The sequence below is a fragment of the Dendropsophus ebraccatus genome (assembly GCF_027789765.1).
Source record: "Dendropsophus ebraccatus isolate aDenEbr1 chromosome 6 unlocalized genomic scaffold, aDenEbr1.pat SUPER_6_unloc_1, whole genome shotgun sequence".
In the NCBI taxonomy this organism is placed as follows: domain Eukaryota; kingdom Metazoa; phylum Chordata; class Amphibia; order Anura; family Hylidae; genus Dendropsophus; species Dendropsophus ebraccatus.
The window spans coordinates 591,153-614,289 of record NW_027208415.1 but is presented as its reverse complement, the minus strand read 5'-3'; the positions used below and the strand labels follow the sequence as shown (position 1 = coordinate 614,289).

Sequence of the window (23,137 nt, the reverse complement as noted above, 5' to 3'; positions counted from 1 at the left end):
GCTAAATCCTATGAGTGATAAGGACCTGAGCAGTACGAAACCCTCTCAGTCCATAAGAGATGGAAAGGGTCCTTATCAGGCATGGAGAATAGCCAATTCTATGTGAGGCGGCTAAATCCCATGAGTGATAAGGACCTGAGCAGTTCAAAACCCGCTCAGTGTATAGGAGATGGAAAAGGTCCTTATCAGGCATGGAGAATAGCCAACTGTACGTGAGGAAGCTAAATCCAATGAGTGATAAGGACCTGAGCAGTATGAACCCTCTCAGTGTATAGGAGATGGAAAAGGGCCTTATCAGGCATGGAGAATAGCCAATTCTATGTGAGGCGGCTAAATCCCATGAGTGATAAGGACCTGAGCGGTACAAAACCCTCTCAGTGTATAGGAGATGGAAAAGGTCCTTATCAGGCAAGGAGAATAGCCAACTGTACGTGATGCGTCTAAATCCCATGAGTGATAAGGACCTGAGCAGTATGAACCCTCTCAGTGTATAGGAGATGGAAAAGGTCCTTATCAGGCATGGAGAATAGCCAACTGTACGTGAGGAAGCTAAATCCTATGAGTGATAAGGACCTGAGCAGTACGAAACCTTTAAATTGTATAGGAAATGGAAAAGGTCCTTATTAGGCATGGAAAATAGCCAACTGTATGTGAGGCAGCTAAATCCTATGAGTGATAAGGACCTGAGCAGTACGAAACCCTCTCAGTCCATAAGAGATGGAAAAGGTCCTTATCAGGCATGGAGAATAGCCAATTCTATGTGAGGTGGCTAAATCCCATGAGTGATAAGGACCTGAGCAGTACAAAACCCTCTCAGTGTATAGGAGATGGAAAAGGTCCTTATCAGGCATGGAGAATAGCCAACTGTGCGTGAGGAAGCTAAATCCCATGAGTGATAAGGACCTGAGCAGTATGAACCCTCTCAGTGTATAGGAGATGGAAAAGGTCCTTATCAGGCATGGAGAATAGCCAATTCTATGTGAGGCGGCTAAATCCCATAAATGATAAGGACCTGAGCAGTACAAAACCCTCTTAGTGTATAGGAGATGGAAAAGGTCCTTATCAGGCATGGAGAATAGCCAACTGTACGTGAGGAAGCTAAATCCTATGAGTGATAAGGACCTGAGCAGTACGAAACCCTTAAATTTTAAAAGAGATGGAAAAGGTCCTTATCAGGAATGGAGAATAGCCAACTGTATGTGAGGCAGCTAAATCCTATCAGTGATAAGGACCTGAGCAGTACGAAACCCTCTCAGTCCATAAGAGATGGAAAGGGTCCTTATCAGGCATGGGGAATAGCCAATTCTATGTGAGGCGGCTAAATCCCATGAGTGATAAGGACCTGAGCAGTACAAAACCCTCTCAGTGTATAGGAGATGGAAAAGGTCCTTATCAGGCATGGAGAATAGCCAACTGTACGTGAGGAAGCTAAATCCCATGAGTGATAAGGACCTGAGCAGTATGAACCCTCTCAGTGTATAGGAGATGGAAAAGGTCCTTATCAGGCATGGAGAATAGCCAATTCTATGTGAGGCGGCAAATGACCTGAGCGGTACAAAACCCGCTCAGTGTATAGGAGATGGAAAAGGTCCTTATCAGGCATGGAGAATAGCCAACTGTATGTGAGGCAGCTAAATCCTTTGAGTGATAAGGACCTGAGCAGTATGAAACCCTCTCAGTCCATAAGAGATGGAAAAGGTCCTTATCAGGCATGGAGAATAGCCAACTGTACGTGAGGAAGCTAAATCCTGAATGATAAGGACCTGAGCAGTACGAAACCCTTAAATTGTAAAAGAGATGGAAAAGGTCCTTATCAGGCATGGAGAATAGCCAATTCTATGTGAGGCGGCTAAATCCCATGAGTGATAAGGACCTGAACGGTACAAAACCCTCTCCGTGTATAGGAGATGGAAAAGGTCCTTATCAGGCATGGAGAATAGCCAACTGTATGTGAGGAGGCTTAATCCCATGAGTGATAAGGACCTGAGCAGTACGAACCCTTGATGCACAATCAGTATAGATAGGAGTATATTTATTGCACAATATTACGCCAGTCATGCGCGATGTGGTGCGCTAATTATCCATGATTATACAATCATGAACAGCTGGTTCAGGACGTTTGGACTCTGATGCTGCCGCCATTTGCACTGTTTCTGCACTATTGACTTATTAACATTGATTTTTAACAATTTCAAAAAATAACAAATTAGTGTTGTTTATTTTTTTAATATGCACATTTTTTAAAAAGAGAAAAAGTATACTGCAGTTTTAATAGAATGCCGAGCTCCTTCCTGAGAATGGACGTTATCCCTCACTGTGAATCCGCTAAATACTATGGTAGATCAGGACCTAAATGATAGGGAACAAACTGATCCTTACAGATGATAGAAAATAGACAACTGAGCTGGCTATACTCCATGACTGCTGAGGACCATAGTGAGCCGGCTATTCTCCATGACTGCTGAGGACCATAGTGAGCCGGCTATTCTCCATGACTGCTGAGGACCATAGTGAGCCGGCTATTCTCCATGACTGCTGAGGACCACAGTGAGCCGGCTATTCTCCATGACTGCTGAGGACCACAGTGAGCCGGCTATTCTCCATGACTGCTGAGGACCTGGTCCTTATGGCTCATGGACTTTAGCCACATCAGTGTGAGCAAGCTAAGTTCTATGTGTGTTCAGGACATGACCACTAGGGGGCAAAAAGGTCCTTACCACTCATGGGAAATAGCTATTTTCCATGCTTTATAAGGACCAGGTCCTTACGGCTCATGGACTTTAGACACAACCCTGATGGCACCATCGCGTGTAACTAATAAGTGAGCCCTCTAGTGTCAGGGTTGAGACTAGAATGGAGTGTCCAGAAGGAGGTCTCCCTCTGTACACCGTAATCTAGCCCATTCTGTGTAGAGCAGGCTAGAATGGAGTGGCCTGGAGGAGGTCCCTCCTTCTGGACACCGTAGTTTAGCCTATTCTGTATAGAGCAGGCTAGAATGGAGTGGCCTGGAGGAGGTCTCACTCTAGACCACGTAATCTCCTTCTGGACACCGTAATGTAGTCTATTCTGTGTAGAGCAGGCTAGAATGGAGTGGCCAGGAGGAGGTCTCCCTTTGGACACCGTAATCTCCATCTGGACACCGTAGTTTAGCCTATTCTGTGTAGAGCAGGCTAGAATGGAGTGGCCAGGAGGAGGTCACCCTCTGGACACCGTAATCTACATCTGGACACCGTAATGTAGTCTATTCTGTATAGAGCATACTAGAATGGAGTGGCCAGGAGGAGGTCTCCCTCTGGACACCGTAATGTAGTCTATTCTGTGTAGAGCAGGCTAGAATGGAGTGGCCAGGAGGAGGTCTCCCTCTGGACACCGTAATGTAGTCTATTCTGTGTAGAGCAGGCTAGAATGGAGTGGCTAGGAGGAGGTCTCCCTCTGGACACCGTAATGTAGTCTATTCTGTGTAGAGCAGGCTAGAATGGAGTGGTCAGGAGGAGGTCACCCTCTGGACACCGTAATCTCCATCTGGACACCGTAATGTAGTCTATTTTGTGCAGAGCAGGCTAGAATGGAGTGGCCAGGAGGAGGTCTCCCTCTGGACACCGTAATCTCCTTCTGGACACCGTAATGTAGTCTATTCTGTGTAGAGCAGGCTAGAATGGAGTGGCCAGGAGGAGGTCCCTCCTTCTGGACACCGTAACGTAGTCTATTCTGTGTAGAGCAGGCTAGAATGGAGGGGCCAGGAGGAGGTCTCCCTCTGGACACCGTAATGTAGCCTATTCTGTGTAGAGCAGGCTAGAATGGAGTGGCCAGGAGGAGGTCTCCCTCTGGACACCGCAATCTCCTTCTGCACACCATAATGTAGCCTATTCTGTACTGAGCAGGCTAGAATGTAGTTGCTAGAGGTTTCTTCTCCTACCAAACCCCCTCTCCCCGCCCCTTTATCCTTCACACATGGTGACTAGTGATGAGCGAGCATGCTCGTCCGAGCTTGTAACTCGTTCGAGTATTAAGGTACTCAAAGGTGCTCAAAGGAGCATCTCACGATACTCGAGAAAATGGCATCATCCTTTTCCTGTAAGTTTGGGTGCAATTTCTCAGCCAATAAGCATGCAGGAGACTCTTTGGTACATCGTGCAAAGACGTGGGACCCATACATGTCGATAGCAGCGAATGGTTGGCCAGATCAGATGACCTGGTCATCTAAGAATCTGGGCCGGCGGTGCTCGCCTCACATGCATGCTGGAAGAGATTAGGGACAGAGCTGCTGATTGTGAGGGAGAGTGTTGGGGAGGGAATTAGCGTTTTTGTAGACAGGGATACTAGGCAAAGAACCCAACAGCCCTTGTAAGGGCTTAAAATTTTTTATTTTTTTTGGAGTACTCCAAACTGCTAGCTGGGACTTGCAGTGCAGCTACCACGATCTTACCTGCACACTGATGATCAACTGCTGCCAGAAACAGTGTTAGGAAGGGAATTAGCGTTCCTGTAGGCAGGGATACTAGACAAAGAACACAACAGCCCTTGTTAGGGCTTAAAATTTTTATTTTGTTTTGAGTACTCCAGGCTGCCAGCTGGGACTTGCAGTGCAGCTACCACAATCTTAGCTGCACACTGTGGTGATCCACTGCTGCCAGGAAGGGGACAGCAGGTGGTGCATACAGACTCCAAAGAAGTCCTCAGTACTATTGTTTTTTTTGTGGCTGGTACTGCTGCTGTTGTACATTGTATTGCTGTGAGTTGTAGTACAGCTGCAAAGAATCTCACTGCTCATTGTCCTGTTTAAGAGGTGGCATACACCATATAGCACCACTTACACACAGACTCTATACGACTACCTCCAAAAACCAGTATCTGTTGTCACCTGCAGCCAGCCTGCAGGTTTTTTTTTGTTTTTTTTTAGTGAAGCCATATCCGCCAGGCTGTTGCCCAGAATTTGGCGTAATGGTCCGATTATGCAGCCTTTAGAGGCATCCATGCTCGCTGCCCCTGCTGTTTCCATCATTTTCTGAGGTTGACAGGTTTTCACGCAACTATCCCTGGGCCGAGCTTGGGTCCCCTGCAAAAATGCTCGAGTTTCCCATTGACTTCGTCTTGAGTACTGAGCACTTTAGTATTCGCTCATCACTTTCCACCATTGTACTTATTTTTCATTACTTGTGTTTAGGTGTCAGTTGTTAGTATATCCCGTCTTGGATGCAAGCGAGGTATTGATAAATGTATTTAACGTGTTTTTAACTCTGTTATGGTCTTGGGAGGAGGCTTGTCTCCCTCTTATACTAATTTTGTATACTTTAAATACAATGTTGTTTGGATATGCAGCTTTTGTGTGCGTACGCTTTTTTCTGTCCGAGTTGCCAGAGGTAGGTCATAACCCTGGAGTTTATAGTTGGACTTCTATTGAATTCTTATAAAAGTCCCTAGGGGAACTATCAGCAGGTTAGATGAATCTAACCAGATAGCCCCCTATTGCGCAGAGGAGGGGGGTATGTGTCTCTTACCTTCCTCTTTGGTGCGGTTCCCGAGCTGTTAGCAGTGTAATCCTCGGTCATGAGCACCGTTAGAAGTGCTGCCCCAGAACGCCGTTATCACTCTGGGGGCGGGGCAGTGTTCTGGATCAAGGATTACACTGCTAACAGGACGTGAATGGCGCGGAGGAAGGTAAGACATACCTTCTTCCTCAGCAGCTATCAGCAGGTTAGATTCGCCTAATCTGCTGATAGTTCCTCTTTAAAGTACATCTGCCACGTCAATATAATCCGAGCTGCACACAAAACTAGATTGCTTATGAAGGGACATAGGTAAACATACCCGTTTTAAGCCAGCGGTTTGTAACATTTTTAAAAACTAGTTTCCCCCCACCATCTAGGAGGCAGGCTCTTAGGACACAGGTCATGCAGGAGGCAGGCTCTAAGAAAACAGGTTATGCAGGAGGCGGGCTTTTAGGACACAGGTCATGCAGGAGGCGGGCTCTTGGGACACAGGTCATGCAGGAGGCGGGCTCTTGGGACACAGGTCATGCAGAAGGTGGGTTCTTGGGACACAGGGCATGCAGAAGGTGGGTTCTTGGGACACAGGGCATGCAGGAGGGGAGCTCGTAGGACACAGGTTACCCATGAGGCAGGCTCTTAGGACACAGGTCACTCAGGGGGTGGGCTCTTAAGACACAGGTCACACAGAGGGCGGGCTCTTAGGACACAAGTCACACAGAGGGCTGGCTCTTAGGACACAAGTCACACAGAGGGCGGGCTCTTAGGACACAAGCCACACAGAGGGCGGGCTCTTAGGACACAAGCCACACCGAGGGCGGGCTCTTAGGACACAAGCCACACAGAGGGCGGGCTCTTAGGACACAAGCCACACAAAGGGGGGGCTCTTAGGACACAAGCCACACAGAGGGTAGGCTCTTAGGACACAAGCCACACAAAGGGCGGGCTCTTAGGACACAAGCCACACAGAGGGCAGGCTCTTAGGACACAGGTCACACACACATCATTGTACTGAATTGAAAGAAAACATTTTTAATGGTACAAACACACATGACTGATCTGCAGCGGATTTCTCACTGCAGATCACTGCCCTGTAATCTATGTGCAGACATACTCAAAGCAGGATTGACATCCTGCTGCGAGTATGTCAGGAGACCGCCCCGTTAACCCCTGGCCGGAGCATACACATTACCTACTCCGCGATCCGGCTTGCTTTGGGGTTTCCCGGCTACATGTCCCGCTCAGCCAGTGTGCTGCCCTCGTTTAATCATCTTGCACAAGGCGCTCCCGCCAGCTACACGGCGTCCGTGTCTGTTACACGTACAAGAATAAAAGAATCATTTCTACGGTGAATGTCCTCCCGAATTTTCTTTCTTTTTACGTATGAGTGGGACGTGTAGTTGGGAACCCCCGAAGCAAGCCGGATCGTGGAGTAGGTAATGTATATGCTCCGGGCGGGTTAATGGGGCGGTCTCCTGACATACTCACAGCAGGATGGCAATTCTGCTTCCAGTATGTCTGCCCATAGAGATTACAAGGCAGTGATCCACAGCGAGAAGTCCGCTGCGGATTAGTCATGTGTATTTGTACCCTAAAGCTTAAAAAGAGTCAATCAAAACAGGATCGGGTGATTAGCTGTCTCTTCATAAGCAATCTGGCTACGTGTACAGCTCAGATCAATTCACTGTAAAGTTTAAAAATAACAAATAGCCCACATGGAATTGTTGGGATTTTTACAATATTCCTAACCCTGTCAATGAAAAGCGCAGGGCAACAAATCTGCCCTGAGCAGGGGGGAACCCCACTCATTTTTATTTTTTTTTGTACTTAGTCAAAAAACATGTAGGGTTCTCTCTAATTCCATCACCAGCCAGGTTAAAAAACCAAACTGCAGCAGCCTAGTAGTACCAGGGTGGAAGAGCCCTTTATTTGTGCCCTCCCCCGCATAATAATACCAGCCTGACACTGTCTAGTCCAGGAGCACCAAATTTGGCGCTCAGGGACTACTGGTACCCGGCTCTTCCCAGTACCCCTTGTGCGGTGGGTACTGGGGTAATAATGGGTGGGGCGTTAGTGTTAGCCATTTCATATCAGCTAACTCTAAACTCCGACTTGGTAGTGAAAGCTGCCTGATAGACGGCATCCATTACTAAGCCTGTGAAGTAAATAAAAGATAAAAACAAAACAAATGAAAAAAAAATAAATAAATAACACTGCCACAACCCTTGTTGACAATTTTATATTTTTTTAAAAAGCTTGTCATAAGAGATGAACGAATGTACAGTAGGAACAAAGAGCTTTGTTCCTATCTGGATTCTGCTCATCAGGCTGCGGAGCTTTGAAGTCTGCCCCACTCACTGCTGGAAAAAGATTGATCCAGTCCTTGGAAAGTGGAGAAGTTTCCCAGGACTGGATTCATCTTTTCCCAGCACCTCGGAAGGAACAGCAGTGAGCGGGACAGACTTCAAAGCGCTGCAGCCTGATGAACAGAATCCCGAAAAGAACAAAACTGTTTAGTCCTACTGTACATTCGCTCATCTCTACTGGTCATCAATGAAGTTCAACAAATCCTCTGGATACTGATATCTGAAAAACAAAAGGGAAGACACAAAAAACAGGCAGGAGCAGAACACCTATCATTTTGACAGGTATTCTGCACCAGATGCTGTGTACAGTCTGACACACAAGGGGTTAAGTGAGGATGCATTGCATCCACACTAACCCCCCTGGGGTCCGGACTGATCTCACACTACACCCATACCAGCAAGGAAGTGGAATTTGTGCCCCATTCCTTGCTGGGATAAGTGCAGTGCAGGAGAAGGGGAAAGGTCCATACTCACCTCTGTTTTCCTTCTTCACCACAGCCCGACACACTGAGCTTAAAGTGTTTCGGGCTCTGGCTCTTCAAATCTGCCATCAGCCAATCAGTGGCTGAGGCGTGACTCTGATACAGCCGCTGACTGGTTGAGCAGAGATTTGTGCCATGTCAGCTCTGCCAGGCAGCGGCTGTAGCAGTGTCATCTGACTCTTGGCCAATCCCCCTTAAACGGAGGACAATAATGCCCACAGGGGTTAAATTAACCCCCTGGGGACCAGACTGTGGCTTTTTCTCCCTAGAAAAGGGCCACTAAAAATGCCATACATATAAGCTATGACTTTTTTTTTTTTTTAGTAGATCCTGTCCTATTTTCTTCCGGAATTCTGGACACTTTCCTGAGCACATCAGGAAAGCATCCAGACTTTCGGTGACAGGCTGGGGCAGGAGGCTGCACGGAGCGTCGGGTGCAATGCCCCTCGCCCCTTTGGGGGGAGAGTTTCAGTGCAGCGGATGTGATACTGCAGCTGGGAGCAGACCACAGGCGACCAGACCCTGGAAGCAAGCAGACCGCAGGCCAGCAGTGGTTCTACCCCTCCCCCCTGACCACGACAAAGCGATAAGGTCCCCCAGGCTGCAACAGCGATGTATGCAGCCCCCCCCAACCCGAGACCTCTGCCATGATGTCTGCAGTATCTTTTCTCCACCCCGACATGGTTGTTTTGGTTGGGGTGGTCACCCAGCTTACCCAGTATCCTGTTCTCAATATGATGTGGTCACCTGGCTTTCCCAGGATCTTGTAGTCAGTATGTTGGAGGTGCTGGTATGTATCAGGAAATCCTGAAGGCATTGCCTGATGGTTTCCTGGAAGTAAAAATGGATCAGGACCCATCACACGTCCAGAAAATATGCCCAAATTATCAGGAAATCTGGATGGATTTCCAGACCCATAGGGCTACATTATTGGCCAACACCCTTAAGGATTTATCTTGAGAAGTGTCTGTTCCAGAAAAGTGGTCATCATTTTTTCCATCCAGCCTATTTACATCCAGAATTTCGGCAAAGATGCCCCCATAGAACTCTATGGGAGCGCCAGAATTCCTGACACTTTCCTGATACACATGAGGAAAGTGTCCAGAATTCCAGATTGGTTGACAACGCCTCTAACCTCGGACCTCAGCAGCAGTGCTGCCCACCACTGCACACCCCACGGAATCTCAGCAGCGCTGGCAGGTCCCCTGAAAGACCCCCTGCTCCTTGCAAGCGATGACTGAAGAGGGAGGAGAAGAGGCAATACAGGTCTGAACAGAAGAGCAGCCAAAGGACCGTCCTGGACACCGCCTAGAACTACAACTACCATCGTGTCCTGCCAACAGTTCACAATGAAGTTGTGGTTTTGCAGCCTGTTGCCATCCAGGTTAAACTACAACCCCCCCCCCTCCAAACAGTATATGAGGGGGTGGCAGAGTAGAACTACATCTGCCAGCATGGTGTGTGGGGTAATATGCAGAACTACATCACCTAATGGGAGGAGATGATGGGGAGACAGTGGCACAGTACACAAGGGTACATGTGATGTATGTGCAATGTATGTTGGCCTACTAGACCATATTGAAAATCCTGAAGACGATTCCTGATCACCGTTCTCTCCACAGCCTCCCCACTCTCCACTTCCTGAATATCCATTGTAAGAAAAGAGATGCAGGAGTTAAGGCATATGTGTGAGTTACTTAACGACCTTTATAGTGGAGAGACCGTCAGAGATTTTGAATTTCGCGCCAATTCCGCGCCGGGCCACATGATTCCATCAGCCGGGATCCTTCGGTGAGTGCGTGACGTCACAAGTGCATGTGACGCGAGCGACGCACACTGAGAGCGTACGCACTTACGTCAGTACGCACAGGGGAGTGCGCACGCACGTGCAGAAGCTCAATGGCTGAATGGCCACAGGTTGCAAAACTACAACTCCCACCAAGAACTGTTAGCAGGACATGGTGGGGAATGTAGTTCTATAAGTGTATTCTCACCTGTCATAGTTCCTGCTCTGGCCTCCTGGAGATCACTGCTGCCCACCTCCTGGGGAACACTGTTACTAATGCTGAGGTCTGAGGGGGGGTTGGGTTGTTGGTTGCTGCAGGCAAGGCACCACTGCTGCTCAGTTCCAGGTGGGAGTTGTAGTGTGGCAGGCACCACACTGCTGAGGACTGGAGGTGGCGTGGATTGGGGGAGGGGCCTAGGAAAGCGTCCGGATTGCCAGTGCTCCCATAGACTTCAATGGGGTGTTCGTGCCAGAATTCCAGGCGAAAATAGGACAGGATCTATAAAATTTTTCCAGAACGGACGCCCTTCAGGAAAAATCCTGATGAGTGTCTGTCACTAATGCACCCCTATGGGACCGTAAATCCGTCCGGATTTCCTGATGTGTGAGGGGGGGCCTGTCAGGAAATCCTGAAGGTTTGCTGAAGCCTGATTAGGATTTCCTGACAGTAACAACCGACATGGCCGTATGAAGGGACCTGAGCCTTACAAGTGCCAAGTTCTAATAGATATTCAAAGCCGCCTTAGGATGGATGTTCTTCTCTGCTGCAGGAGTTCAGCGATGTTCTGCCCCTTAACTTACTAGCAGCACCTGTCCCGCTGGAGGACCCAGTGAGCTCCAAAGGGTAATTATAATATCTACTAAAACAGTCATACCTGGCACTTGTAAAGGTACGTTCACACGTACCAGATCCGCAGCCGATTTCTCGATGCAAATTCGCAGCGAGACCCACTGCGGATCCTTGCCCAGTAAACTCTATGGGCAGACAAACTCGCAGCATGATGCACATCCCGCTGCGAGTTTGTCCACAGCCCGCCCTGTTAACCTCCAGCCACCGGAGCCTATATGTCACCTGCTCCCCGCTCCGGCTTTCTTCGGGGCTCCCGGTGTCTTCACGTCCAGCTCAGCCAATCAGCGCGCTGCGGCAGGCAGCGCACTAACTGGCTGAGCGGGACCTGCCGGGAACCCTCGAAGCAAGACGGAGTGGGACCAGGTGAAGTATAGGCTTCGGTGGCTGGAGGTTAACGTGGCGGGCTGTGGACAAACTCGCAGCGGGATGTGCATCATGCTGCTAGTTTGTCTGCCCATAGCTTACTGGGCAGGGATCCGCAGCGGGTCTCGATGCAAATTCGCAGCGAGAAATTGGCTGCGGATCCGGTATGTGCGAACGTACCCTAAGGCTTCCACCGATACTTACTGTCATAGACTCCCTCTCTCTTTGTACAGATGGTACGGCCCTTCTCCTCGCCCTCTGCTCCAGAAATTAAACCTATGGGGAAGAATAACAAACAGTGAGACCCCAATAATTACTAGAAGGATTGTGCAGCCCCACATGACGTCAGACCAACCTCTGGCAGCTACTTTATAGCCCTGACCCTGCAGACCATTGCATAACAATGCAACCACACACCCCTAACCCTGCAGACCATTGCATAACAATGCAACCACACACCCCTAACCCTGCAGACCATTGCATAACAATGCAACCACACACCCCTAACCCTGCAGACCATTGCATACAGTGCATCCACACACCCTTCACCCTGCAGAACATCGCATAACAGTGTCCCCACTGACACTGACCCTGCAGACCATCGCATAACAGTGCACCCACACACACTGACCCTGCAGACCATCGCATAATAGTGCCCCCCCACACACTGACCCTGCAGACCATCGCATAATAGTGCCCCCCCACACACTGACCCTGCAGACCATCACATAATAGTGCCCCCCCCCACACACTGACCCTGCAGACCATCACATAATAGTGCCCCCCCACACACTGACCCTGCAGACCATCACATAATAGTGCCCCCCACACACTGACCCTGCAGACCATCACATAATAGTGCCCCCCCACACACTGACCCTGCAGACCATCGCATAATAGTGCCCCCCCACACACTGACCCTGCAGACCATCACATAATAGTGCCCCCCCACACACTGACCCTGCAGACCATCACATAATAGTGCCCCCCACACACTGACCCTGCAGACCATCACATGATAGTGCCCCCCACACACTGACCCTGCAGACCATCACATAACAGTGCCCCCTACACACTGACCCTGCAGACCATCGCATAACAAAGCCCCCCCCCCACACACCATGCAGACCATCGCATAATAGTGCCCCCCCACACACTGACCCTGCAGACCATCACATAATAGTGCCCCCCCACACACTGACCCTGCAGACCATCACATAATAGTGCCCCCCACACACTGACCCTGCAGACCATCACATGATAGTGCCCCCCACACACTGACCCTGCAGACCATCACATAACAGTGCCCCCCCCACACTGACCCTGCAGACCATCACATAACACTGCACCCACACACCATCTCACCCACACACTCCTGACCCTGCAGAGCAGTGCCCTCAATGTGGCTTACCTCCTGCTGATTGTATACACTGCACAAAAAGCCCGGGAAACCAGCTTCCTCATAGAAAACCTAGGAGAGGAAGATAGCTCCTCCCACACATGAGACTGGTCACATGGGCATGACATCATCAAAGGTCCTTTAACCTCCTTCTGGACACTCCATTCTAGTTTCTACCCTAGCGTCAGGCCTCTTGAGATCGGTCCGTCAGCGTCATGACGTAAGCACGGGGTCTGGGCGGATGACAGTGGGAGGAACCAGCGAAAGGGAAAAAAATACCAACATCCGGGTACCTGCAAACCACAAAATGGCCGCCCGGAATTGCGCTTAATCCTCAGAAGTTGGTGGTGAGTGAGTGGAGCAAGTAAGGAAAAGCACCGATCACGAGTTGCTGTGTGACCCCGGTGGAATGTAAGGTGGTACGCGGCCGAGAAACAAGCGCAGGGTTATTTGTAACCATGGCAGCGGGCCTCGCACCAATGTTGTGGAAAGCTGTCCGGTACAGACTGCGTCTTCACCTTTCAGTATAAGCGGAGAAGAGGGTGAAGGCAGCGTGAGCTGTGTCCCTCGAGCCGCTGTACTTGTTGCAAGCAATGGAAGTCAGTAGCACGCACTTCCAGAACAAAGAGTCCGAAATCGGGGGGGGGGGGGGGGGTATTCAGGGATGAGTGTTCTGTGGCATGCGGATTACACAGCTGTAGGAAGCCGCGTTACAGCATAAGAGGCATTGGCCATCCTGCCTGTACCCACTGTACTGTACCAAGTGATACCGTATAGCCATTAATTACATTGTGTGCAAAGACCCAGGTACCTCACATATACTGGATAGTAACCTTAGGCACTATTCACATTAGTATTTTAGCTGCAGTAAATAATGGTGCAGATCAGTCTGCAGACTTATACCAGTGAATTCTGATAGACCCCATTGGCTTGTGATGTATTAGACATGCCTAGACCTCTGCCGTCCATAACCACCCCCTCCCTGGCCAGAGCTAAAAAAAAATACCCCCGGGCTGGAGTACCCCTTTAAACACCGCAGCTCACACTGTGCAGTGGCAGGTAGTGTTAAGCGGACCTGGTAAAATGTTCGACAACATTATCAGAACACTCGGCATTTGATTTCTCGAGGGTGCAGAAGTTGGATGCCATCCTAGGGACTCCCAGCAAACATAGATATGGCCACAGACTAGAGCGGCATCCAACTTATGCAACTGTGAAGAATCAAATGCTGAGTGTTTGGCTAATGTTGCCGAGCTTTGCACAACACTAGTGGCCTGCAGTATTTTCTACACACATTTCCAATATGCTCGAAATGTCATTAAATGTATTGTCAAAATTACCAGAGGACACTCTCCTTCATGACTGACAAATCGGAGGCCACCCTCAGATCCTCTGCCTGGTATTTCACAGCATATTTTCCGCTACTGTAAGGGCAGCTTCACATATAACAGATTTGACGCTGATTTCACGCTGCGAGTATGCAGCAAAATCCGTTGCAAATCCAGGTGCTGTGATCTTCAATGAGGTTACATACCCACAGCGAAATTTACATGCCGCTACGAGTATGTAACGGTGGCCCCTTTAGCCCCCCGCAGCATATGTTACCTTTTCGGCGCCACGGCTACATCTAAGGCTCCTGTCGGTCCCGCTCAGCCAATCAGTTACTGCGGCGGGCTGAGTGGGACCGATGGGAGCCTCAGATGCAGCCGCGGCGCCGAACAGGTAACGTATATGGTGGGCGATTAGAGGGGCCGGCATTACATACTTGCAGAGGAATGAAAACACTGCTGCGGGCCCTATTACATAAGGGTGGTCGGGGGATATATCAGTAATAGGACACTGGCCCTATTACATAAGGGTGGTCATGGAAAAGTTGTTGGTCACTGTTTGGCAGTTTGGACTCTTCCAGCTCAGAAACATTGTGTGGGGGGAGATCTGTGCTGTTCTCTTCCTGAGTGGTGGATGACTGTATATGAGCAGCAGTGTAATATGAAGATATCCTGTGTAGGGATGCACGATGCACCGAAATATCGATACTACTAGGGCTGGGCGATATTGGCCTAAATCAATATCGCGGTTTATCGCACATGTAGCCGCGGTAACGATAATTGAACGATAATTATGACACACCCCTTTTTTGCAAACCACACCCACTTGCTGTGCCAAACTGGCGATATTTTGATTCAAAAAAGTAAAATAGAACTCACTGAGCAGCAACCCATGGTTAGTCTATTATCATTATTATTATTTGTCATTATTAGGGGGTCTCAGCAGAGACCTGGACATGTGTATATACAGGTATACAGCCTCTACAGGGTATACACAGGTCACAGAGGGATAGGTGTGTATGACTATATGGGGGGGGATGGATTGGGGTGTATTACTATACAGGAGGTTGGGATCGGGTTACAGGACTATACAGGCAGCGCATAGGGATGGGGGGCGGATAGGGGTGTATGACTATACAGGGGGGGCGGATAGGGGTGTGTGACTATACAGGGTGGGGCGGATAGGGGTGGGTGACTATACAGGGAGGGCGAATAGGGGTGTGTGACTATACAGGGAGCGTGGATAGGGGTGTGTGACTATACGGGGGGGCGGACAGGGGTGTATGACTAATAGAGATGTATGACTATACAGGGGGGGGCAGATAGGGGCATATGACTATACAGGGGGGGGCAGATAGGGGCATATGACTATACATAGGGGGGCGGATAGGGGCGTATGACTATACGGGGGGAGGACAGGGGTGTATGATTATAAGAGGGGGGGCGGACTGGGGCAGCTGGGGGGGGACTGGAGCAGACACCAGGGGGACTGGGGCAGCAGGGGGGGGGGGGGGAACACAGGGGGACTGGGGCAGCTGTGGGTGACTGAAGGGGGTCTGGGGCAGGCAGGGGGACACTGGGGCAGCTGGGGGGGACACTGGGGCAGACACAGGGGGACTGGGGAAGCTGGGGGACACACAGGGAGACTGGGGCAGCTGGGGGGGACACAGGGGGACTGGGGCAGACACCAGGGGACTGGGGAAGCTGGGGGGGGGGGACACAGGGGGAATGGGGCGACTGGGGCAGACACAGGGGGACTGGGGGAGACACAGGGGGACTGGGGGAGACACAGGAGGACTGGAGCAGACACCAGGGGGACTGGGGCAGCTGGGGGGGGGGGGGACACAGGGGGACTGGGGCAGCTGGGGGGGGGGGGGGACACAGGGGGACTGGGGCAGCTGGGGGGGGGGACACAGGGGGACTGGGGAATCTGGGGGGGACTGGAGCAGACACCAGGGGGACTGGTGCAGCGGGGGGGGACACTGGGGCAGACACAGGGGGACTGGGGAAGCTGGGGGACACACAGGGAGACTGGGGTAGCTGGGGGGGACACAGGGGGACTGGGGCAGACACCAGGGGACTGGGGAAGCTGGGGGGGGGGGGGACACAGGGGGAATGGGGCGACTGGGGCAGACACAGGGGGACTGGGGGAGACACAGGGGGACTGGGGGAGACACAGGGGGACTGGAGCAGACACCAGGGGGACTGGGGCAGCTGGGGGGGGGGGGACACAGGGGGACTGGGGCAGCGGGGGGGGGGCACAGGGGGACTGGGGAATCTGGGGGGGACTGGAGCAGACACCAGGGGGACTGGGGCAGCGGGGGGGGGGGACAAAGAGGGACTGGGGCAGCTGGGGGGGACTGAGGGGGGTCTGGGGCAGGCAGGGGGTGACTGGGTCAGACTGGGGGTGACACAGGGGGACTGGGGCAGCTGGGGGGACACGGGGGGGACTGGGGCAGCTGGGGGGGACATGGGGGGACAGGGGCAGACACGGGGGGACAGGGGCAGACACAGGGGGGACACGGGGGGACTGGGGCAGACACAGGGGGGACACGGGGGGACTGGGGCAGACACAGGGGGGACACAGGGGGAATGGGGCAGCTGGGGAGGACACAGGGGGACTGGGGCAGACACCAGGGGACTGGGGCAGCTGGGGGGGGACAGAGGGGGGCTGGGGCACGGGGGACTGGAGCAGACACCAGGGGACTGGGGAAGCTGGGGGGGACACAGGGGGATTGGGGCAGCTGGGGGGGACACAGGGGGACTGGAGCAGCTGGGGGGGACGCAGGGGGACTGGAGCAGCTGGGGGGGACGCAGGGGGACTGGGGCAGCTGGGGGGGACGCAGGGGGACTGGAGCAGCTGGGGGGGGGGACACAGGGGGACTGGAGCATCTGGGGGGGACACAGGGGGACTGGAGCAGCTGGGGGGGACACAGGGGGACTGGAGCAGCTGGGGGGGACACAGGGGGACTGGAGCAGACACCAGGGGACTGGGGCTGCTGGGGGGGGACACAGAGGGACTGGAGCATCTGGGGGGGGACACAGGGGGACTGGAGCAGCTGGGGGGGGACACAGGGGGACTGGAGCAGCTGGGGGGGACACAGGGGGACTGGAGCAGACACCAGGGGACTGGGGCTGCTGGGGGGGGACACAGAGGGACTGGAGCAGCTCGGGGGGACACAGGGGGACTGGAGCAGCTGGGGGGGACACAGGGGGACTGGAGCAGCTGGGGGGGACACAGGGGGACTGGAGCAGCTGGGGGGACACAGGGGGACTGGAGCAGCTGGGGGGGGACACAGGGGGACTGGAGCATCTGGGGGGGGACACAGGGGGACTGGAGCAGCTGGGGGGACACAGGGGGACTGGAGCAGCTGGGGGGGACACGGGGACTGGAGCAGCTGGGGGGGACACAGGGGGACTGGAGCAGCTGGGGGGGGGACACAGGGGGACTGGAGCAGCTGGGGGGGGGACACAGGGGGACTGGGGCAGCTGGGAGGGACTGGAGCAGCTGGGGGGGACACAGGGGGACTGGGGCAGCTGGGGGGGGGACACAGGGGGACTGGAGCATCTGGGGGGGGACACAGGGGGACTGGAGCATCTGGGGGGGGACACAGGGGGACTGGAGCATCTGGGGGGGGGACACAGGGGGACTGGAGCATCTGGGGGGGACACAGGGGGACTGGAGCAGACACCAGGGGACTGGGGCTGCTGGGGGGGGGACACAGAGGGACTGGAGCAGCTGGGGGGGGACACAGGGGGACTGGAGCAGCTGGGGGGGACACAGGGGGACTGGAGCAGCTGGGGGGGGGGACACAGGGGGACTGGAGCAGCTGGGGGGACACAGGGGGAATGAAGCAGCTGGGGGGGGACACAGGGGGACTGGGGCAGCTGGGGGGACTGGAGCAGCTGGGGGGGACACAGGGGGACTGGGGCAGCTGGGGGGGGACACAGGGGGACTGGGGCAGCTGGGGGGGGACACAGGGGGACTGGGGCAGCTGGGGGAGGCACAGGGGGAATGGGGCAGCTGGGGAGGACACAGGGGGACTGGGGCAGACACCAGGGGACTGGGGAAGCTGGGGGGGGACACAGGGGGAATGGGGCGACTGGGGGGGGACACAGGGGGAATGGGGCGACTGGGGGGGGGACACAGGGGGACTTTGCCCTCCTCTTATTCAGGCACACAGGTTCCCCTCCCGGCCACACATGCAGGTCCCGGTCTCTGCAGGAGGCTGCAGAGACTGTAATGGTGATAGCGTCGCTGCCATTACTGGAGCTGTAGAACGGGATCGGGGGATGCAGATCCCGCTGTTCAGCTCCAGGACCCGCAGGACCATCACCATTACAGTCTCTGCAGCCTGCTGCAGAGACCGGGACCTGCATGTGTGGCCGGGGCGGCGGGACGTGATATGTAGAGCTGGTCAGCCCCGGCTGTTAGGCGGAATGCCCGACCGACCTGCACCTCACTTCCCGACACAAGTCCCGTCCGAGCGTGGCGGGGAGGGCAATGCTGTGTGTGCAGGGACGCCGGACGGGACCGGACTTGACGGGTGGGCGCATGGACGGACAGGTGCGGCGGGACGGGGCCTGGACGGGTGGGGAGGGAAGGGGTGAGGGCGCTCGGACGGGCGGGGGGCGCTTGGCTGCGGGGGGCGGGGCGGGCGGCATTGTCACCTGGACCCTGCTGCTCCTCCACCTCCCGCTCTGATACCGGCGTCCCTGCACAAGTTATTGTGCTGTGTGTGCAGTGACGCCGGCATGTCCGAGCTGGAGGAGGAGCAGCAGAAAAATTACAAAAATACCGCAGATACCGTCCTGGCTAAGTTGAGGTCGGTTAACCGACGCCAGTGACGGTATCGGTATTTTTGCGGTATACCGCCCAGCCCTAGATACTACTATCGATATTCCGGGGCAAAAAACTATTCGGTACCAGGATTTCCTGGTATCAAGACTTTGTTAAACTGCGCAATTATGCAAATTAACAAAGTATAAAGCAGAGAACACGGCCAGCGACTATCTGAGCGCCGGCTGTGTTCTCTGTGTGCCGCCCCCTGCTCCCACCTGTCATGTCTTCGGTCCTGCGCAGCTTCTGCCCCCAGCGGCGCCAAATTCAAATTGCCGGCTATGTAACTGTATACATGCCGCTGTCACAACTGACAGCGGCATTCTCCCCTCCTGAGCGCGCTCTATATGCGGCAGGGGTCGGCTACTATGTGTAACAGACCTCGGCTGCTAATGACTGCATGTAACCCTTTCAATGCCGCAATGTAATGTGATCGCGGCATTGAAATGAATGATTGACAGGTGGCTGTGAAGTGTCCGATCGGCACCCCGCAATGTGAGTGCGGGGGGGGCTGATGGGTCACCTCACAGCCCGAGGTCCGCACTCACCTTCCCGGTGTCTCTGTTGATAGCAGAGCACTGATACTGATCTATGCAATGCTACAGCAATAATATATAGCATTGCATAGCTCAGGTCATCCAAAGGGCAGAGCAGGGTCAGCGGCAGGAGAGAGAGAGCAGCGCGAGGAGGACGGAGAGGAAGGCTGGAGGAGGGGGAGGCTGAAGGAGACAGGGCCATCTAGCAGCACAGGACTGTGAGGAGGAGTGGCAGGCCGGCCGTCAGGAGACTCCCGGGGCAGACATCAGTGCGGGTGAGGAGGGTGTCGGTCGTGCTCTGACTGGGAAGGGGGGGCTGTAGCCTGATTACCCTGCTGCCCAAATCAACAAGTGTGTGTTGCGTGACCACAACCCCCATCATCCCCTTAAAGCTGAAGTGTATTACATTACTACAATCCCCATAGTCCCCCTGATGTCTGGTGTGTGTTACTTGACTACAATCCCCATCATCCTCTGATAGCTAAAGTGTGTGGTGTGTGTGTGTTACATGACTACAACCCCCACCATCCCCCCAGATAGCTGAAGTGTTACATGACTACAGCCCATATCATCCCATCCCCCTGATAGATGGTGTTACATGACTACAACCTCCGTTGTCCCCAGATAGTTGGAGTGTTAATGTCCTTACTATAAAATTATCACCTTCCTGATCACAAACGGTAAACAGTGCAAACGCAAAAAAACACCAAGTTCAGTAGCACATAAAAACATGCTACTGAATAAAACTACAGATCATGGCACAAAAAAAAAGACCCCTCACACCACAGCCAGACAGGTAACAGTGTTAGGAGTGAGAATAGGGCAATTTTTAAAGCACATTTACTTTAAATAATGGAAACTTTTTTAAAGTAATAAAATTAAAGGAATGTGAATGGTTCGTACGGACCTGATGGGGGGCAGGGGGGGCATTTCTAATTTTCAATATAATTTATTCAGTATCGAATTGGTATCGAGCATTGAAAAAAAAAAAGTTGGTATTGATATCGAACTCAAAATTCTGGTATCGTGACATCACTAATCCTGTGTAATATAGAGGAGGAGGAGAAGACATAAGTAGTGTAGCAGTAACCTCTGTTCTCAGTGTGGTGTTTTCTCTCTGGGAGAAGATTTTTTTTTTTTTTTTCTTCTGTTCTATGGCTGCAGCTGTGTGTGTGTGTGCGCGTTGACTGCAGCAGGCTGTGTGTGTGTGTGTGTGTGTGTGTGCGCGCTATTGCGTGCCCCCACAGTGACCTTCTATATCACTATGGCTGACCCCCTGTATATCACTATGGCTGACCTCTATATTACAGGTATCGGGGCAGGCGAGTGAGGAGTGAGGAGTGGGGGGGGCAGGCGAGTGAGAGTGAGGAGTAGGCGGTGGGGGAGGGGTGGTACGGGCAGCGGCAGTTGAGGGGTATATATGTATGCCCCAGGGGTGGGGGACTGCTGCTGCGGGAGCCAGCCGGGACAGGGCTGACAGCAGGGTCTCAGGCTGTTGGGCAATTAGCGGCAGTGTAGTATTTATGTATGCCCACGGGATGGGGGACTGGTGCGGGCGGCGGCACGGACAGTTTCTTTTCATCTCCACGCACATATTATGATCAAGCATCTTTTATCTTTGAGGTTGAGCCCCACAATAAAGACTTTATCCGATATTTTCTTACATGGGATATACTGTTTGTGCCTTGTTTTTTCTCCAGATGGGATTGGCAGTAACGGCTCTGATCCTCTGTGCCTTTTAGCATCATTTAATTGTGTGAGTCCGTTTAAACTTTAGACTTAAAACAGAGATTAGGTCATAAAGGAAAGCTTTAGATTTCTCCCCTTTTCAAATCCATTCCTGGCTTTGGCTTCAAATCTTTGGCAGATAATCTGTCAGGTAATCTTTCTGTGTAAATGGACCCTTACTGCATCATTTTTGTGTATACACTGCAGTACTGCAATGAAACTCCAACATGTGTGAACACAGCCCTTATTTCACTGCAGACTTTTGCACAATCAGTGAAGTTGCAGCACCTGCTTCTGGCTGGTGAGAGATGGTGAATCACTCAGGGGATTGGGGGATCCAGCCAAGCATCCTGTGACATCACGCCCTGCTCCCTGTCTGCATCATCAGCCTGTGCTCAGCAAACACACACAATGTGAGACAGAAGCATGTAATTTTTGTCTTCTAAGGTGGGAGAGCAGTGGGAGCAGGAGACAACATGTATTGGCACAGAGGCCATTTTTCTCCACTTTCTGGATTTCAAACAGCTACCAGTGGTGCAGAACCACACAGATATGGTAATACGTTATATAGACACATCTATATAACTTTTAATGTACTTTTAATAGAAAGCAAGTTTTCTTTATGTGGAATTCCCCTTTTAACAGTCATGCTGCTTGTGGTCCGGTATCTGGGTCTCTGGTGTTCACGCCTGTCAATCATTTTGGAGGAGGCGGGGCTGCAGATACAGCCATAGGATGGAAGACCTGAATCCCGGATCACAAGCAATGCTGATGGTAAGTATAGACTGCCGTTTGTGATCCTATATGTACAGTGTATCCTATATACATATCTGTGCTGTCAGTTTTTCTTTTTTATTGGCCACATATTACTCTGTTTACGCAGGATGATATGCAGCTGATAACAGTAAATTTGAAAGCCTGTTCTGAAGACGGAGGATCAGGCGTTTTCACACTGCTTGGCGGATTATTTTTGCTATTACACGGTCTGATTATCGGCCGCAGGAGTGTTTCTAGCAATAGACCCTGCCATTAATTGGCCTGTGTAAATGGTAAATCGCATGCATTGGCTTTCATTTTTACCAAAACGCAGCATGCTGAGGGTTTTTTTTTTCTTCTGCAAACTGTGTCGTTACTTTCCTTTTTAGTGTTCAGTGGTATTCCAAAGGCAATAAAAGCCGTTCACACCTCAAGTCAAAAACGCCAACCTACCGTATTTTCCGGCATATAAGAATTGCCAGGGGTTCACCTTATACACTGGAAAATGTTAACCCCTGCCTGACCGCAGCCCTGCTGTGGTCAGGCAGGGGTTACCTGCAGCTAAATTAAAAAAAAAAGAGAACATTTAAGTCATCTAGGGCCTGTTCCCTGTCTCTGCGCGCCTCCCTTACCGTACTGGCACAGACAGTGTGACGTACACTACCGGGGACAAAGATCGAGGAACCTCTCCCTGGCAGCCGAGCGTCTCATCGGAGAAGCACGGCTGCCGGGATAGCTTCTGGAGAAAGAGAGAGGCGCTGGAAGTTCCTGAAGCCTCGCTCATTCTCCCGAAGCTCTCCTGGCAGCCAAGCTTCTCCGAGCCTGTCCGATGAGACGCTTGGCTGCCGGGGAGAGGTTCTGCAAACTCCGACGCAGGTAGTGTACGTCACGCTGCCTGCGCCAGGAACGGTCCGAGAGGCGCGCGGAGGCCAGGAACGGGGGCCATAGGTGAGTTGAAAGTTTTTTTGTTTTTTTATATAGTGTTCACCCCATACGGTGGGAATGGGGCCATTTTTGAGACACCCCCCCCCCCCCCCCGTAAGGGGCGACCATACCCGGCATATAAGACGACCCCATTCCCCCCCCCCCCCCCCGATTTTTTTCCGTCTTATACGACGGAAAATACGGTAATCTTTAGCAGATTTTCTGGCGTTTGTTTTGGAGACCGGAAAACGGCACAAAAAAAAGCTGTGTCTGGGTGCACTGTAATGAAATTG

General features: G+C 52.4%; 1 protein-coding gene across 6 annotated transcripts in view; it reads left to right on the top strand.

Moving 5' to 3' along the window:
• Nucleotides 1–12,864: 12,864 nt before the first annotated feature.
• The window catches only part of LATS1 (large tumor suppressor kinase 1), an 83,910-nt gene continuing 73,637 nt past the window's right edge, over nucleotides 12,865–23,137 (top strand). For 2 of the 6 annotated variants that reach the window (XM_069955642.1, XM_069955647.1), the window contains exon 1: nucleotides 12,973–13,079. The gene's annotated coding sequence lies outside the window, so the exon portion shown is untranslated. Of the gene's footprint in view, nucleotides 12,953–12,972; nucleotides 13,097–13,397; nucleotides 13,540–20,929; nucleotides 21,720–23,137 lie in introns of those variants that run through there. The other 4 variants (XM_069955645.1, XM_069955643.1, XM_069955646.1 and 1 more) reach the window with 4 other exon arrangements.